An 18,451-nucleotide genomic window follows, 5' to 3' on the forward strand; every position below is an offset into this window, starting at 1 on the left:
AAACACATACACATACACACATATACCCAATAGTCTGATAAAATGTTAATTCTTGAATAAAAACTCAAGTCTCATCACTGTCTTTATATTCTCAGTACCTAGAAAAGTGCCTAGCACATAGTTGGTGCTTAATCTATGCTTGTTTCTTGTTTAATTGATGGAACGTTAGGACTAGAAAAGATCTCAGTACTTATTTGGTCTAACTCACCCCTTCCTTACCACCACTACTACACATATACCATTTTATCGTTTAGGAAAGTGGGATTCAATCCTTTGCCCAAGGTCATATAAAAGCCATTTGCCAAAAGTTAGGTCACCTGATCCTTTATGCAATGTTCTGTGGCATGTACCACATTCAGCCTTGGTGCAAAGCCTTAAGAGTCTGTACTTTTGCCTGCCAGCTAGAATGCTCCTGGGGGCAAAGGCAACTTCCTCTACTTTTTAGTGAGCCCCACAGCCTCTGTGACAGTGACTCACATGTGATCAATCTTCAGTGATGATTGCTTAAGTAAGTGAAAGAGGCATCTAGGTGCTCTAGGGCAGGGCTGTCCCACCTTAGATTTTTAGTGAAACAATAGACAATGTATTTTGATTTGCCATTTTAGTGAGAGCTCTGCAGTAGCTTGGCTTCCTTTACTCAAGCGTTTATGTAAATTTCTATTCTTGTAGGAGAGCAGCATAAATTTCACTGTGGGCCTCATGGGGCTTGCAGGCTGATTTTTGGACAGCTCTGCTCCAGGGGATAGAAAATTGGACCTGAAATCAGGAAGACCTGAGTTCAAATTCAGCCCCAGATACTTGCTGTCTATTGACCCTGGGTGAGTCACTTAACTTCTGTGTTTCTCAGTTTCTTTACCTGTAAAATGGAGATAATAAAAGCACTTACCTCCTGCAGTTGCCTTGATGAGGAGATATTTGTGAAAAAAAAAACACTTTGCAAACCTTCAAGTAGCTCATAAATCCAAGCTAATATAGTGAAGGAACACTTAAGGCACATAACCTGAGCTCTCTCTGCACATCTTGGCCCAGCTCAGATCCTTCCTTGCCCATCCCATGCCGTAGGAATACACCCCTGCTTTCCGCTCTTGCTGTACTTCCTCTCTGCACCACACACAGGTTAGCTAGGAACTTGGATCATTAGCTACACTTTCATGTGGGTTCAGGTGTCTGTGATACTTTGTATTTCCCAGATACCCAAGCATATGATTGGGTAGATTACAGTTTGTAGACAACAGTTACTTACTAAACATTTCTACTTTACATGGGAGCACTGCCTCCTCATTCCTAATGGCTGTCTCTAGGCTTGACTGAGTCTAGGGAACTTTCTAAGCAGCCATCATTCTGCTGAGACTGAGATCCCACTGCTGGGCTTCCCTTGTTCAGGACCTGACTGTTCTACCCCAGACAGATCCTTTGTCTCAGGCTCAGCCCCTGGCAATGGGAGTTACGCATGGGACGCTCTCCCCAGAGGGGTGTACTTTGCTAAGAATAAAGAAATTGAAGGGTTTCCTAGATACATCCTGGATGATAGCTCCAAGCCAGGTGATTGACCTGATTAGGGAGAAGACGGCCAGGCTGAGGGCCAGAAAAGGCTCTAGAGATGTTTGAGAGGGCATTAAAGGGATTTTGATCTGATCACTATCTATCTGCAAACTTAGCTCTGGTTGGTGGGGTTTCTTTCAGAGTCCAGAAAGCTCCCCTTAGAGTTTGGAGGATTTTTGACAACGTGGCCCCATCCTACCTTTCTAGCTTCATTGTATACATTATTCGATTCCCTGAACTTTATGGTGTCACCAAATTAATCTTTGTACTGTCCCGCCACCACATTCCATTATTCATCTCTACGTTTTTGCAATGGTTGCTTCCTATGCCTAGAATGCTCATCCTCATCTCTAACTCTTAGAGTGTCTAACTTCTTTTAGGACAAAGATCCAGCAAAACTTTCTCCATGAAATCTTTCTTGATCCCCAGACATGCTATTTCCCTAACTTCCTAAATTAGCCCCTACCTATTTTTAATTTATTTGATGTAGAGTTCTATCTGTACAAGCTGTCTCCTCTGAGACTCTAAGCCTCTTCAGGGCAGAACTAGTTTGGATCTTTTCCCTTCATATCCCCAGAGCCAAGTGTAGGGCCAGATACATGGGAGGTACTTAATAAATGCTTATTGATTGATTGGTACTATTTTTATGCAGGAAGTCCTATGATCCAGATCCTGGGTTCAGGGGGCAGTAGCAAGGAGACAGGTGATAGCAGTGGCTGATTTGGGGTCAGGATGTGTATCTGTCAGTCACGACAAGATATAATCCCTGACTGGAACAGAGTAGTAGAGATTTAGGGGACATTGGACCTGGAATATTTCTTCAGCCCATTAGCAAGTGATCTCAAAAATAAAATAAATCCCATCTGGGTTTGCCCCCTTGGTCTCTCTAGCTCATAGTTTGGCTCCAACCTGTCTCAGGTTGCCGCCAGATGGCAATGACAGCTGCAACCAGATGAGCTTTCAGTCCTCCTCTGATCTGCAGGTGGGCTGGAGCATTCTAGTACAACCACCACAGCCCAGCCCTCCTCCTAACCTGGGTCAGTGTCAGGGAAGTGTTATTAGTCTAGTTTGGAGATACATCCTTGGGTTGTATAAACACAAAACAAACACAGATTTGGAGAAAGAGAAGGGGGGAGAGAGAGAGAGAGAGAGAGAGAGAGAGAGAGAGAGAGAGAGAGAGAGAAAGAATAGCCCAGATGGAGTCATATAAAGCATTGGGATACAATTCCCAAATGTCAGGCTGGATCAAACTTCAATCTGGCTCAGATTACTGCCCATGCCATAGGATACAGTCATAATATAGTTAAAGAGTACAAATGTGGGTCCCTTGCTCTTCTTCCCCATAAAAAGATATCCTTCAATTAGGTTCTGTGTTAGAAGACCCTTTGAAAGCAATTTCTTGTACAAACTTTGGCCAAGCGTGTGTTTATATTGGCATTTCTGTTTTCCACAGCTCTGCAGGATTCAGATGGTAGCTACACTTTAGTTCTTTTATGTATAAAACATATATAAAATAATGGCACACATTTAATAAGTCAGCTGTTCAAATATATAAATATCTAATATTTATTTTATATTTATACTATATATTTATATATGTTCATAAATTATATACATATATTATAAAGAAATATTTTTACCATTTGACCAATTAAATGTGTACAGTTATTACTGCCTAAAGTGAGTGGCAATCCCAAGTCAGCAATTAATTCTTTTTTAATATGTTAATTTATTTATTTTTAGTTTTCAACATTCATTTCCATAAGTTTTAAATTTTCTCCACTTTCCTCCCCTCCCCCCTTCCCAAGGCAGCATGCAATCCTAAATAGGTTCTACATATACATTTCTATCAAACATATTTTCACATTAGTCATGTGATACAGAAGAACTAGAATGAATGGGAGTAACCATGAGAAAGAATAACAAAACAAACGAACAAAAAAGAAAATAGTCTACTTTGGTCTGCTTTCAGAGTCCATATTTCTTTTCCTGGATGTGGATGGCATTTTCCATCATGAGTCTTTTGAACTTGTTTTAGGTCCTTGCATTGCTGAGAAGAGCTAAGTCTATCAAAGTCAGTCATTGCACACTGTGGCTGTTACTATGTACAGTGTTTTCCTGGTTCCAGCAATGAATTCCTTAAAGAACTTCTTAGCAATGTGAGTAGAGTCTGTATGACTGCAAGAGGAGACTTGGTCTAGATCCAGATCCAGAACCATCAGTTAGATTACAGAGGGCAGGCAGAGTGTCATTAATAAAAAATGTCTATAATTAAAAAGAACATAGTGATAGATAGAATATTTTGGTAACTCAACAAGTAAGTTTGCAATGGTCCCTGTAGTGGACAACAAGTGTTGTTATTATCCATTGACCAATTTGAAGGCCAGCCTCTTTGGGCAGGAGAAACAATGGTTACCATGCCATCCCCCTCCCCCCTCCCCACCCACTCTGCCCAAGGAGTGTCAATTTGGAGCAGCCAAAAATTTTTTTTCTTATTTCCACAGTAAGAAAACAGGTCCTAATTTGCTCTTATGAACCAGAGTGGACCAAGGAAGAAGAGCAAGAAGTTCTTTTGGCACCCTCAAGTTGGCCATCTGAAGGAAACATCAAGTTATCATAACACAGGGAATATGATTCACTAAGGCAGCCATGTTTTTCTTTTTATGGCCCCTGATGTTGGAGGATGGCCAGATCTAAAAGGTTGGCCAGGGATTACTGGTGTATGGATAGACAGATGGGAACAGAAAGAAGTCTGAGGGCTGGAAACGAAAGGGGAAGGGAGAGAATGGGTAATAAATTTTTCTTAAGGGTCTGCTTAGCCAGGTACTGTGCTAAGCACTCTAAAATGTAATTTCATTGGATTGAAAGGACCACTAGTCCAGTGAAATGGGCCAACAGGTCATTTTCTCTAGTAATGTCATAATAAGGGCTATACAAACCTTAAAGTTTAGAAGTTTGAAGAAGGCATCTCACTGAGAATTAATCATAGATAAAGGCTCCAGGCGAAATCAGGAATCCTATTGTTTCCTGTGTTCAACTAAAATCATGCATTGTAACAAAGTTTCAGCGTTCCCGGGTTTCAGAACCCTTGGTCTCTTCTGCTCACCCATGTAGATAAGTAGGTAAAGAGTAGGGAGAGATTGATCAAGTTAGGTCAATGTCACCTTCACGTGATCAGTCAAAATCCTCACCCTTTCATTTATAGATATAGCAATCCCAAAGATGTAAATGGACTTTGATGGGCCTTGCATTAGATTATCATCATAGCTATCACTCAAAAGCACCACCTGGGCCTTCCCCCTTTCCTGTTCTGTATTGCGGTCTCTGCTGCCTTGAATCAGAGCACACCTTAGATACTGAATAGAGATGCAGCATACCAGATTAATGTGAAATCTGAGAGGTCATTTAGCCTGACCTCTAGTAGAGATTCCTAGACTAGCCAAAGGAAAGGGCAGTTGTTTCTCTCTCCCTCCTGAGGACAAATGTTCTCATATTGGCAGACAGATATTGAGATCAGATTAACGATAGACAAAAAGAAATCAGCCAGACTCTACCCAACTAATCCAACTCTTCCCATGTGTGCAGAAAAAGAAGTATGTATCTAAAAGATTGTAGATACCTAAAATTCCCTTTCTTCTATCTACTATTCTAAATTAATCTTATAAAGTCTAACTCAAGTGTCACATCCTCCAGAAAACCTCTGACTCCAGTTGTCTGAAATACTCACATCCCCCTGGCTTTGAACAATACATTTTGTACCTCTCCTACGTATTAACTCTTATGACAATTCTTTTGGCGTAGATCTTAATCCCCTACCTGACAGTAACCATAACCTCCACAAAGTCTGGGCTTTCTCTTGTCTAATCTCGTTATCTCTCCCCAATCCATCCACTACTTTGGTAATTTGGCTACATTAAGATCTTAAGGAGCACTGAAATGGAATTTTCTCCTTCCCCAGTTAGCAGTGTCTCCATAGACATATCACTGTCAGAGGTCATAGATACCTCTATGAAACTCACATCAATCAATTAAGAAGATTTTATTAAGGGCCTACTAAAGGTTAAGTACTGTGCTAAGGGCTGGGAATACAAAACCAGAAATGAAACAGTCCCTGCCCTCACAGAATTCTTAATCTATCTAAGGAGAAAATATTGGCTTCTGAACAAGATGGTGCCTAAACATAGGAAGGCTGCCTAGCTATTTCACTACACTACTTCAGCAAAAACCTAAAATTTATACCAAGACAAATAATCGTTGAGAAATCCAGTAAGAAACTACAGAATATGATTCCTTCCACTCCAAAAGGCTTAAAAAAGTTACCAATAGCCCATGGACAAAAGCAAAGAGGGCCACCAGCAAAGGCAGCACCAGGTTAAGCAAACAAACCAGCAGTGTCTCAGCTCCACCACAGACCCCTGGAGACTTCAGGGTTGTGTTTCTAGAGGCAATAACAGAGGAGGGCTCCCCTTAGAAAGCCCTAGAAGGGTTGTATTCTCACAGTGGGGCTCCTGAAAGTCCCCGGAGGCAGCAGCAACCAGTAGAGATGAGGCAGCAACCAGTGGGACTATAGCTTTGAACAGGACATCCCAGGCTCTGAGTTCCCTACTATCTTTATCCTGAGATGGTACAAAAGGCTCTGCAAATCTAGTGATCTCATCTCCAAAGATCCAAGTGTTGTCGCTTCCTAGAAGGAAGAGATCAGCACAGGAACTCAGGTGACCCAAGAAAATCATCCCACCCAAAAGTATGTTAGGGAACAGAGTCTGACCCTGGCACAGAGCCCTCATTCAAGAATTAAATCTGAAGAAATACATAAACTAAGGAAGATGCAAACCAGTATGGAAATTTTTGGAAATCTAAAGATTTCCTAAAAGAAGAAGAAAGTAACTCTATACCAAATTTAAGTAGTTACTCAAAGGAACACAGATTTTCTTTGTCTACATGGCTATCTAGAAGAAGCAAGGAAAACTTTATAAAGGAAATATAAATTCTGGAGGAAATACATATAAAGAGAATAAGTATTACAACAGAATATGGTAAACATTGACCAATTAAGAGACTTCCTGAAAACCAGAAGAAAAAAAACCTCACATTAATCAGAGATGAGAAACACATATGAACATTGAATTTAGAGTCAGGAAGACCCTAATGTGAATCCAGCTAAAGACCCTGATTAGCTGTGTGACCCTGGGCAAGGCCCTTAAGCTCTCTGCCTCAGTTTCCTCATTATTTTCCACCCAAACCTTCATCCCCTTCCAAAGTTCCTCGTTTGTTGCACTCTCCCAATCCACTAGGATCCCACCCCACCAGGCTCTCAACTTAGATAGCATCCATCCTTGACTTCTCTTTCTCTCTTTGTCTCCTTTTCCACATAATTTCTTTCCCCTGTCCCTGTGTAGATTTATGTAATTTCATGGGGGCTTCAATGGAGGGCTGAGGAAAGAGAAGATTGAGGTAAGGCCATTAACTACACAAACCTGGACCAGTAGCAAATGGGCTGCACCCTCAGCTCTGATGCCCAGAGGAATAGGGCCAATGCCTTCACAGACAACAGGGCACAGGAAAAGGCCCAAAGTACAGATCAATGATCCAGTTTCTAGTCTTTGTTCTTCCACATATTAGTTATGAAATCCTGGGGGAAAATGTAATGGCAGGGGCAGTGTAGAGGTTGACAGATCCTTAAAATTTGTTCCAGGATTCTAAGATTAGAAGTGGAAATCATGACCATGTGTTTGCACTCAAACCTCCCTTTCATACACTATGCTTCAGACGAGTTAGGAGAACTCCATCTGGTAGCTTGCACTTTGTAGTGTACCCTCCCACTTGAGTGGGAAGAACTAGTCCCTAGGCTTGCTATGTTTTTCAGGAGGGCAGGGACTTCAGCTAATTAGACTTTTGGGGTCCCCTCAGAAACTACCAGCGCTCATCACGCAGCTTGACTTTGCCTGTCTCACTTAATTTCATGCCCATATGAGCCCAATTCTGCTGAGTAGAGACTCACTCATTCTGCCCCAGGGACCTGGGTAACTCACACTCTCCTCTTCCCTCTTTGACCTGAAGGGTTCTCAGCTTCCCACTTAAGAAACCCCCTCCCAATTCAAGGACAGAAGAAGTTATGGCATTTGTTTCTTACCTATAGGAAATTTAATTCAGTCAGTCAATTCAGGATGAAGAGTATACAAAGAAAGGTATATAAAGAAAGGCAAAATCATTCACTGCCCTCAAGAAGCTCACATTCTAAAGAGGTACACATGTAAGGGGCTAAGTGGGCACCACACACACACACACACACACACACACACAAACACATACATGTAAATAGGTCTATGCATATGCATGCTTGCATGCATGTGTATTTATATATAAACATATTTAACATTCATAAATACATACATACACACATGTTTAGACATAGTTATATATCTGTAGGTGTAATGTGTACTTGCATACATGTATATATGAAGACACACACAGAGAAAGATAGATTGATAGGTAGAGAGACACAGAGAGAGAGAGAGAGAGAGAGAGAGAGAGAGAGAGAGATTGAGAGTGTGAGAGAGAGAAGAGATGAGAGATGAGAAATGGGAAGTGGAAGATAATCTCAGATCATTTGTCTGGGGGGGATGTGAAAAAGACCTCCAAAAGGTGATTGAAATTGGAGGAGGAGGAGGAGGAGAAGGAGAGGAAGAAGAGAAAGAAGAAGAAGAGGAAGAAGAGAAAGAAGAAGAAGAAGGAGAAGAAGACAAAGAAGAAGAAGACGAGGAAGAAGAAGAAGAAGAAGAAGAAGAAGAAGAAGAAGAAGAAGAAGAAGAAGAAGAAGAAGAAGAAGAAGAAGAAGAAGAAGAAGAAGAAGGAGGAGGAGGAGGAGGAGGAGGAAGAGAAAGAAGAGAAAGAAGAAGAAGAGATTTGTAGTCTGGATGACTGGCCACATGGGGGCATTGGAATATCCACAGCTCACACAAGGACTGACTAGAATTGTAGTTTCTGCTAACAAACCATCCAACCCTCTTGTAATCTTCCTGTTTTCACTGCTCTTGCCCTGACAGTTGATCCCTGGGAGGCCCCTGTCTCAGGCTCAACTCCCGGAAAGGGATGGTATTCATAAATACTCACCTGGAAGCATTGAGCAAGCTGCAATCTTGAAGAAGTTCAAGGATCTGACAGATGTCAAATTATTGAGCCAAAAGAGGAGTTATTGGGAACTCCAAGGGCCAGGCTAGACTGCAGTGGAGATAGCGGGACAGTGTCTGAAACTTTCTGTCTGCAAGACAGCCTTGGCTGAAAGATTACTCTGTTATAGCCCAGAGGATTTCCTCCCCAGGACAGGGGATCTTTGTCTCCTGTTGTATGATCAGAGAGCTCCTGGCTAGAGATTCTATGATCATCAGCTGGACAAAGAAGCGGCTGATCGGAGGTCAGGGAAGGTGTCTGTTAGCAGCAACAGGCAATAAGCCCTGCCTGCATCAGGGATGGGGAAGTGAGAGAGGACTTGGTAAAGGCCAGGTCTGGGCAGATTTTTTTTTCAGTCCATTAACATTCAATCATGAAGACATAAGAAACTGCATCCTTGATCAGCCCTGTTGATCTCTCCAGCATAGTATCAACTTTTGAGCTGCCTCTTATGGACATATGGGGAAATCTCCCTTCCCACTACTCCCATTCTAAAATGTTTTCTACAATGTCTAAGGTTGGATATCAATTACCCCCAGCTTCATTAAAATGCTTCCAATCTCATAGGTAAGGGGAAAGCAAGCAAAGCTAATCTCCAGTAACACAAAAGTTAAAATGAGCTCAGCAGTTTAAACATGGCAGTGAAAATAGTAGCATAGAAAGACTTAGACTTTAATTTTCTTTCCTTAATGTGTATTTTTAACTCTTATCTCTTGATTCTTGGTCTATATGTATATTTGTTCCTTCATTTTGTGTTCCTCATGAAATTAAAGCTTCAAAAACAGCAAGTTTTATTTTCTTCTTCAAACCAATTTTTAGTGTTATTTCCAATGTAGATCTTGCCTCTTTATCCCTCTTTTCTATTGTACCTCAGTTTTAAAATATAAATTCATAAGGGAGGTGATGAGTACAGAAACATTGTCACAATGTAGAAATTTACCCATGTCCCAAATTACTCAGTCCAGTTCTGCCCCTCATTTTCCTTGTGATCATTTTATTTTTCATTTGCCATGCAAGCTGCTCTTTGAGTCCTTGCCTTCTCACCCTTCTGGATTTCAGGGGCCCCAACAATTCTGATGTCTGTTCCTCTAAGGAAGGCTGTGGACCACTCTTCCAGCAGAAATAATTTAGAAACCCTAAATAAAAAATGTAAAATAATAACTATAAAATAATTATGCATATGTTGGGGGACATTCTGTAAGAAGTAGAATAATTCAGTAAGATTTCATATGCTTTCTGTTATCTGCAAGACTTCATTTTAAATTCTTTATTTTATGAATTTCTCTTAATATAAATAATATTTTCAGTAAGTTACAAGATGTAAAATGTTTTTGTAACATAATAGTCATATGTAAATTTAATTTCAATGTTAAACTTTATCATTTGTAAAAAGGTTTGTGATATTTGGCTGAAACACCAAACAAATACAATCTTATATTTGTTTCCGCATCAGGTTTATTTCTGGATTTTGACTTAAAAGTAGAAATAAAGTCAAAATGCTGACTCACATAAATATGAAATGGAGCAAATGCTACACCCTGGAGAAAGAGGAGATGAAAGGAGGTGTAGCTTGGATTTCATCCATTCATCAGACAGGTTTTTTGGTTTGGCTGATTGGCCTTCTGTCCAGACACCTCTTTCTTGCCTTTTTCCCAAAATTAGAAGCTCTTCTCCTCTGTCTCCTCTGTTTCCTGGTCCACGTACCATCCTCAAAGACATTTCAGTTCCTCTACATTTCCCTTGCTTGAGATGTCAGGGTCAAGACTATCCCATGCTCCCTGTTGAGGTCAGAAGGGGAAGAAGGAAGACCAGAGAAGCATGCTGTCTTTCTTGGTTTGTACTATGTGGTCTCTGGGTGGAAGTTCAAGTCAAGACCAATATCTTTGAAGTCTTGAGTAACTCAGAGTACTCGCCTTCATAAATATATCCCAACCTAGCAAATTTCCATGGCATCTCTGTGGCAGTGGTGATACAGTCCAGTTATATTTAGTTTATAAGGAAGGTTTGCTGGGTGGGGTGGTGGTGCAGAAGGGGAGGAGGATTGCTGGGAAATGATGGCAATGGAAAAGAAGGAAGCATCAAGTAAAACATGTTAAAAATAAGATATATTGAGAAGACTAGGCTAGGTGAGCTTTTGGACCCCTCCAACTCAAAATCTGTGATCCATGGTGATCTCACAACCATATTGTATGATGTCTTACCATCTCACTTCACTGGTGTTTCACTTCCTAGTTGATCATTTTTTTCTATCCTTTTAAAACCAAAGATCATTCATTCTCCTTGGTAGAGAAAACAGAAGCACAATAAGAATGGATACTTCTGCCTTCTCTAAATTCATCTGTTAGCTCTGTTCCATCTACTTCTAGGCATGGCTCTATCCCTTCAATCCCATCTCTACAACATGTCTCACATCTGTTCCTTTCTCCATTCTCACAACCACTACCTTATTTTTAGGCACCTCTGACCTGAGCAAGTGAAATCATGTCCTAGCTGGTCTTCCTGCTCCCAGTCTCTCCTCTCTCTTCTGTTCTACACACAGCTGTCAACACAATCATCACAAAAGATAGCTTGGACATGTTCAAGGACTGATGCAAAATGTTCACTCTCATCTTTTTTCTTCTTTTTTTACTTTATTTTTAGTTTTCTTTTTTTTGGAGGGGGTAGGCAGGGCAATTGGGGTTAAGTGACTTGACCAATGTCACGCAGCTAGTAAGTGTGTGAAGTGTCTGAGGCCAGATTGGAACTCAGGTCATCCTGACTCCAGGGCCAGTGCCCTACTCACTGTGCCACCTAAGCTTGCCCTATTTTTAGTTTTCAGCATTCACATTTATAAGACTTTGAATCCTTAATTTCCCTCTTCATTCCCCTCCTCTTCCCCCAATGGCATGTAATCTGATATAGGCTATACATATACAAGCATATTAAACATATTTCCACATTAATCATGTTGTAAAGTAGAATTGGAAGCAAAGAGAAAGACCACAAGAAAGAAAAAAAGAGAGAAAATAGTATGCTTCGATCTCCATTTAGAAGCCATAGTTCTTTCCTTAGATATGGAGATTATTTTACATCTTTAGTCTTTTGGAAGTATCTTAGATCATTGCATGGCTGAGAAGAGCTAAGTCTACCCAAGTTGGTCGTCATGCAGTGTTTCTGTTATGGTGTACAATATTCTCTGGTTTTGCTCACTTCACTCAGCATCAATTCAAGTAAATCTTTCCAGGTTTTTCTGAAGTCTGCTTACTCATCATTTCTTAAGAAACAATAGTATTCAATTACATTCCTATACCACAACTTGTTCAGCCATTCCCCAATTGATGGGCATCCCCTCAATGTTCAGTTCTCGGCCACCACAAAAAGAGCTGCTATAAATACTTTTGTATGTGTATATTTCACATTTTTGTAATTTCTTTGGGTTACAGACCTAGAAGTGGTATTGCTAGATCAAAAGGTATGCACAGTTTTATAGCCTTTTTGGCATAGCTCCAAATTGCTCTCTAGAATTGTTGGATGAGTTCATAACTCCACAAACAATGCATTGGTGTTCCAATTTTCCCACAGCTTTTCCAACATTTATCATTTTCCTATTTTGTCATGTTAGCCAATCTGATAGGTGTGATGTGGTACCTTAGAGTTGTTTTGATTTGTATTTCTCTAATCAATATTGGTTTAGAGGATTTTTCATATGACTATAGATAGCTTTAATTTCTTCCCCTAAAAACTGCCTGTTCATATCCTTTTGACCATTTATCAATTGGAGAATGACTTGTATTCTTATAAATTTGACTCAGTACTCTATATATTTTAGAAATGAGGCCTTTATCAGAGACATTGGTTGTAAAAAATTGTTTCCCACATTTCTGCTTCCCTTCTCATGTTGGTTGCACTGACTTTGTGCAAAAACTTTTTAATTTGATGGAATCAGAATTAGTCATTTTGCATTTCATAATATTCTCTGTCTCTTGTTAGGTCATAAATTCTTTCTTTCACTGGAGATCTGAGGGGTAAACTATTCCTTGCTCTCCTAATTTGCTTATAGTTATCACCCTTTATGTCTAAATCATGTACCCATTTTTACCTTATGTTAGTACATGGTGTAATATGTTGGTGTATGCCTAGTTTCTGCCATACTATTGTCCAGGTTTTTCAGCAGTCTTTTTTAAATAGAGAGTTCACAACCCAGAAGCTGGAGTCTTTGGGTTTATTAAACAGTAGATCACTATATTCATTGATTACTGTGTCTTGTGTACCTAACCTATTCCACTGATCCATAATTCTATTTCTTAGCCAGTACAAGTAGGTTTGATGATTGCTGCTTTATAATGCAGTTTTAGATCTGGAATGGCTAGGCCACCTTCCCTTGCATTTCTTTTCATTAATTCCCTTGATATTCTGGACCTTTTGTTCTTCCAGATGAATTTTGTCATTTTTTTTCTAGCTCTATAAAATAATTTTGTGGTAGTTTGATTGGTATGGCACTGAATAAATAAATTAATTTGGATAGAATTGTCATTTTTTATAATTGCTCAGCCTACCAATGAGCAACTGCTGTCTTTCCACTTATTTTGTTCTGGCTTTATTTGTGTTAAAAGTGTTTTGTAATTGTGTTCATATAGTTCCTGAATTTGTCTTGGCAGGTAGGCTCCTAAATATTTTATATTGTCTGCAGTTACTTTAAGTAGAATTTCTCTTCCTATCTCTAGCTGTTGGGCTTTGTTAGTGATATATAGAAATGTTGATGAGATATGTGAGCTTATTTTATATCCTGCAACTTTGCTGAAGTTGTTAATTATTTCCAATTGTTTTTAGTTGATTCTCTAAGTATACCATCATATCATCTGCAAAGAGTGATAGCTTTGTTTCTTCATTGACTATTCTAATTCCTTCAATTTTTGTTTGTTCTTTTATTGCTAAAGTTAACATTTCTAGTACAGTATTAAATAACAGTGATGAAAATAGACATTCTTGTTTCACCTCTGATCTTATTGGAAATGCTTCCAGTTTATCCCCATTACATATAATGCAAGCTAATGGTTTTAGTTAGAAGCTACTTATTTTAAGGAAGACTCCATCTATTCTTATGTTCTGTTTTTAATAGGAATTGGTGTTGTATTTTGTCAAAACCTTTTCTGTATCTACTGAGACAGGCATGTCTGTTAATTTTGTTATTGATAAGGTCAATTTTTGTTGATAATTTTCCTAATATTGAAGCAGCCATGCATTCCTTATATAAATCATAATTGGTAATAGTGTATTATCCTTGTGATAAGTAAATATAATCTCTTTGCTAATATTTTATTTAAAAATTTTACAACTCTATTCATTGGGGAAATTGGTCTATAGTTTTCTTTCTCTGTTTTGACTCTTTCCAGTTTTAAATATCAACACCATATTTATATCATGAAAAGAATTTAGCAGGACTCCCTCTTCACCTTTTTTCCAGATAGTTTATTCAGTATTGGTATTAATTGTTCTTTACGTGTTTGATATATTTTACTTGCAATTCCATCTGGCCCTGGAGATTTTTTCTTAGGAAGTTCATGGATGTCTTGTTCAATTTCTTTTTCTAAAGTGGGGTTGCTTAAGTATTTTATTTCTTCTTCTGTTAATCTGGGCAATTTATAGTTTTGTAAATATTCATCCATCTCACTAAGATTATCAGACTTATTGCCATACAGTTCAGTAAAATAGTTCCTAATTGTTGTTTTAATGTCCTTTTCATTAGTGGTGAATTCGCTCTTTTCATTTTTGGTACTGGCAATTTGTTTTTCTTTTTTAAATCAGATTAAGCAAAGGTTTATCCATTTTGTTGGTTTTTAATAAAACTAGCTCTTCATTTTATTTATTACTTCAATGGTTTTCTTAACTTCAATTTTATTAATCTCTCCTTTGATTTTCAGAATTTGTAATTTGCTATTTACTTGGGAATTTTTAATTTGCTCTTTTTCTAGTTTTTTTTAGTTGCATGCCCAATTCATTGATCTGCTCTTTCTCTATTTTATTCATGTAAGGATTTAGAGATATAAAACTTCCCCTAAGAACTGCTTTGGCTGGATTCCATAAGTTTTGGTATGTTGTCTCATTATTGTCATTCTCTTAGATGAAGTTGTTGATTGTTTTTATGACTTGTTATTTGACCCACTCATTCTTTGGCATTAGATTAGTTAGTTTCCGATCGTTTTTAGTCTATCTTTCCATGGCCCTTTCTTACATATAACTTTTATTACATCATGATCTGAAAAGGATGCATTTAATATTTCTGCTTTTCTACATTGGATTGTGAGGCTTTTATAACCTAATACATGGCCAATTTTTTGTGTAAGTGCCATGGACCACTTAGCAAAATGTATATTTTTTCCTATCCCCTTTCAATTTTCTCCACACTTCTACCATATCTAACTTTTCTAAAATTCTATTGACCTCCTTAGTTTCTCTCTTGTTTATTTTGTGGCTAGATTTATGTACTTCCGAGAGGGTGAGGTTGAGGTCTTCTACTAATATAGTTTCACTGACTATTTCTTCATGTAATTTGCTTAACTTTTCTTCTCAGAATTTGGATGCTATACCACTTGGTGCATATATGTTTACTAATGTTGCTACTTCTTTGTCTATGTTACCTTTTGGCACGATGTAGTTTTATTCCTTATCCTTTTTAATTAGATCTATTTTTGCTTTTGCTTTGTCCGTGGTCAGGATTGTTACCCCTTTTTTTTTACTTCAGTTGAAGAATAATATATTCTGTTTCAAACTTTTACCATTACTCTATGTGTATCTCTGTGCTTCAGATGTGTTGCTTGTAAACAACATACTGTAGGATTATGGTTTTTAATCAATTCTGCTATCCACTTCTGTTTTGTGGAAGAGTTCATGCCATTCAAATTCACAGTTATGATTACTGTGTCTTTCTTTCCATCCTATTTTATCCCTGGTTATATTTTTCTCTCTTTTCTCCCTTTTCCTCCTCACCTGTGTTTTGCTTCTGAATACTGCCTCCCTCAATCTGCCCTCCCTTGTATCAGCCCCTCCCTTTTCTTTTCCCTTTCCACTACTAATTCTTCTCTCCCTTCTATCAACCCCCATCCTTTACTTTCCTCTTTCACCTCCTACTTCATATAGGGTAAGATAGATTTCTATACTCAACTGAGTGTGGATGATATTACCTATTTGAGCCAAATCCAATGAGAGTAAGTTTCAAACAATACTCATTCCACTCACTTCTTTCCCTCTAACGTAGTAAGTCTTTGTACCATTTCATGTGATGTAATTTACCTTTATCTGCCTCCTCCTTTCATCTTCTCCCAGTACAACCTTTTCTTCACCCTTAACTTTTTTAACATCACATCCAAGTGAAGTTGTATCCATGCCCTATGTCTATGTATAACCCTTCTGAATGCCATAATAAAGATATATTTCTCAAGAGTTACAAGTCTCTTCTTTCCATGCAGGCATATAAACACTTTAACATTATTGAATGAAATGTTTTTTTTTCCTTTCCTGTTTACCTTTTTATGCTTCACTTGAGTCTTGTATTTGAAGATTAAATTTTCTCTTTAACTCTGGATTTTTCATCAGCAAATTTGGAAGTTCCCAATTTCATTGAATGTCCATCTCCTTCACTGAAAGATTATGCTCAATTTTGCTGGCCAGTTGATCCTTGGTTGTAATCCAAGCTCCTTTGCCTTACAGAATACCTTATTCCAAGCCCTTAGATCTTCTAATGTAGAAGCTGCAAAGTCCTTCATGATCCTGACTATGGTTGCAAGATATTTAAATTGTTTTGTTTTCTGAATGCTTGCAGTATTTTCTACTTGCCTGTTCCAACACCCTGGGGCCCAGGATTTCCCAGCAGTTTGCTGAGGTGGGGCTTGCCACTGGCTTGCCCAGATTTCTCTGGTTCTGGACTGAGATCCCTTTCCACCAGAGTGAGAGGGACTATTCCCATTGATCCCTCAAGTCTCCTGGGCTAATAGAATACTCCTCCCCATTTTTCTGTTAGCTCCACTGTTCCAGGATATGTTCGGTGTTTTTAGAGGTCAGTAAGGGAGAGTGAGAAACTTACTGCATACTCTGCCAGCTTGGCTCCCTGAAGTATGCTGTAACCATTCTTAAGAACAATTTGGAGCTATGCCCAAAAGGGAATAAAACTGTGCACACCCTTTTACCCCACTGTACCTCTGTGACATCTATATCTCAAAGAGCTTTAAATAAAAGGAAAGGATCTTATGCCTAGAAAAAATCTATCGCAGCTCTTTTTGTGGTGGCAAAGAACTGGAAGTTGAGGGAATGCCCATCAATTGGGGAATGGCTGAACAAGTTGTCTATGATTCTAATGGAATAATATTGTGCTATATGAAATGATGAGCAAGACACTTTTAGAAAAATCTGGAAAGGTTTACATGATCTTGACACAAAGTGAAGTGAACAGAATCACAAGAATATTGTGCCCAGAAACAGCAATATTGTCATGATGATCACTCTGGTCAATATAATTATACCAGACCATTCCAAAAGACTCATGATGAAAAGTCAGTGAGTGTGACAGAGAGAGAGAGAGAGAGAGAGACAGAGAGAGAGAGAGAGAGAGACAGAGAGAGAGAGAGACAGAGAGAGACAGAGACAGAGAGAGACAGAGACAGAGACAGAGAGACGGAGAGACAGAGAGACAGAGAGAGAAGAGAGAGACAGAGACAAAGAGAGACAAAGACAGAGACAGAGAGTCAGAGACAGAGTCTGAGAGAGAGAGACATCTAATGGACTCTGAGTGCAGTTTGGAGCATATTTTTTTCATCCTAATTTTGTTGCCTTTTTGGCAACATGATTAGTATGGGAATATATTTTGCTATGTTTAATGAGTATTATATTTCTTGTCTTCTCAGTGGGTGTAGGAGAGGCTGCAGGGAACAAAAGAATAGGAACTCAAATTTAAAAAATTAATGTATATTAAAAATTCACCAATCCAGTTCCAGTATGAAATATTTGTTGAATTCTCAGGGAAATTTAAAGCCTATATTTGTGGCATGAGAATTTATCATCTCTTTATATCCCCCTAGTTTTCCCCAGAATCTCTTCTTTTCTCTCTCCCAGAAAGGTATCCTACATAACAAATATCAGCATAACTGATAATACATATAAAAAATCTGAAAATATTTGCAATGTCAAGCCTTTGTTCACCTCCAGCCTCTGCAAGGGGATAGTTTGGGAGGGTACTGTCATTTTTCTTCTTCTGAGTCATGCTTATTCTTTATATTTTTACAACATTCACCTTGGATTCTTTTGTGTCTTGTTATTTCTTCCACACACATCGTTGTAGTCATTGTGTATATTGTTTTCTTGGCTCTGTTTACTTTGTTCTGCATCAGTTCATGTATGTGTTTCCATACTTCTCTGCATTCATCGCATTCATAACTTCTTCAGCTCTGTAGTATTCACTTCAATGTATCACAACTATTTTAGACAATGGTTCCCATGTGGTTTCAATTTCCTCTGCTAGTCTCTATATTTTGAAATGTTTTTTTCTATGTAGATTGGGCATTGTAAATAATTTCTATGGAGCCATCTATCAACATTTTAAAAGAGTTTTAAGGATAAATGTCATATTAGGAGTAATTCTGGGCAATGGTGACAATGAAATGCTTTCTGTACAGTGCATTTGTTTAGTTTTCAATATTATTTCTATTATAATAATGATAAATATGGTTTCATCTTTTATAACATCATTAACATGTCATAACACTCATTC

Source organism: Trichosurus vulpecula, chromosome 7, assembly GCF_011100635.1.
Source record: "Trichosurus vulpecula isolate mTriVul1 chromosome 7, mTriVul1.pri, whole genome shotgun sequence".
NCBI lineage: Eukaryota > Metazoa > Chordata > Mammalia > Diprotodontia > Phalangeridae > Trichosurus > Trichosurus vulpecula.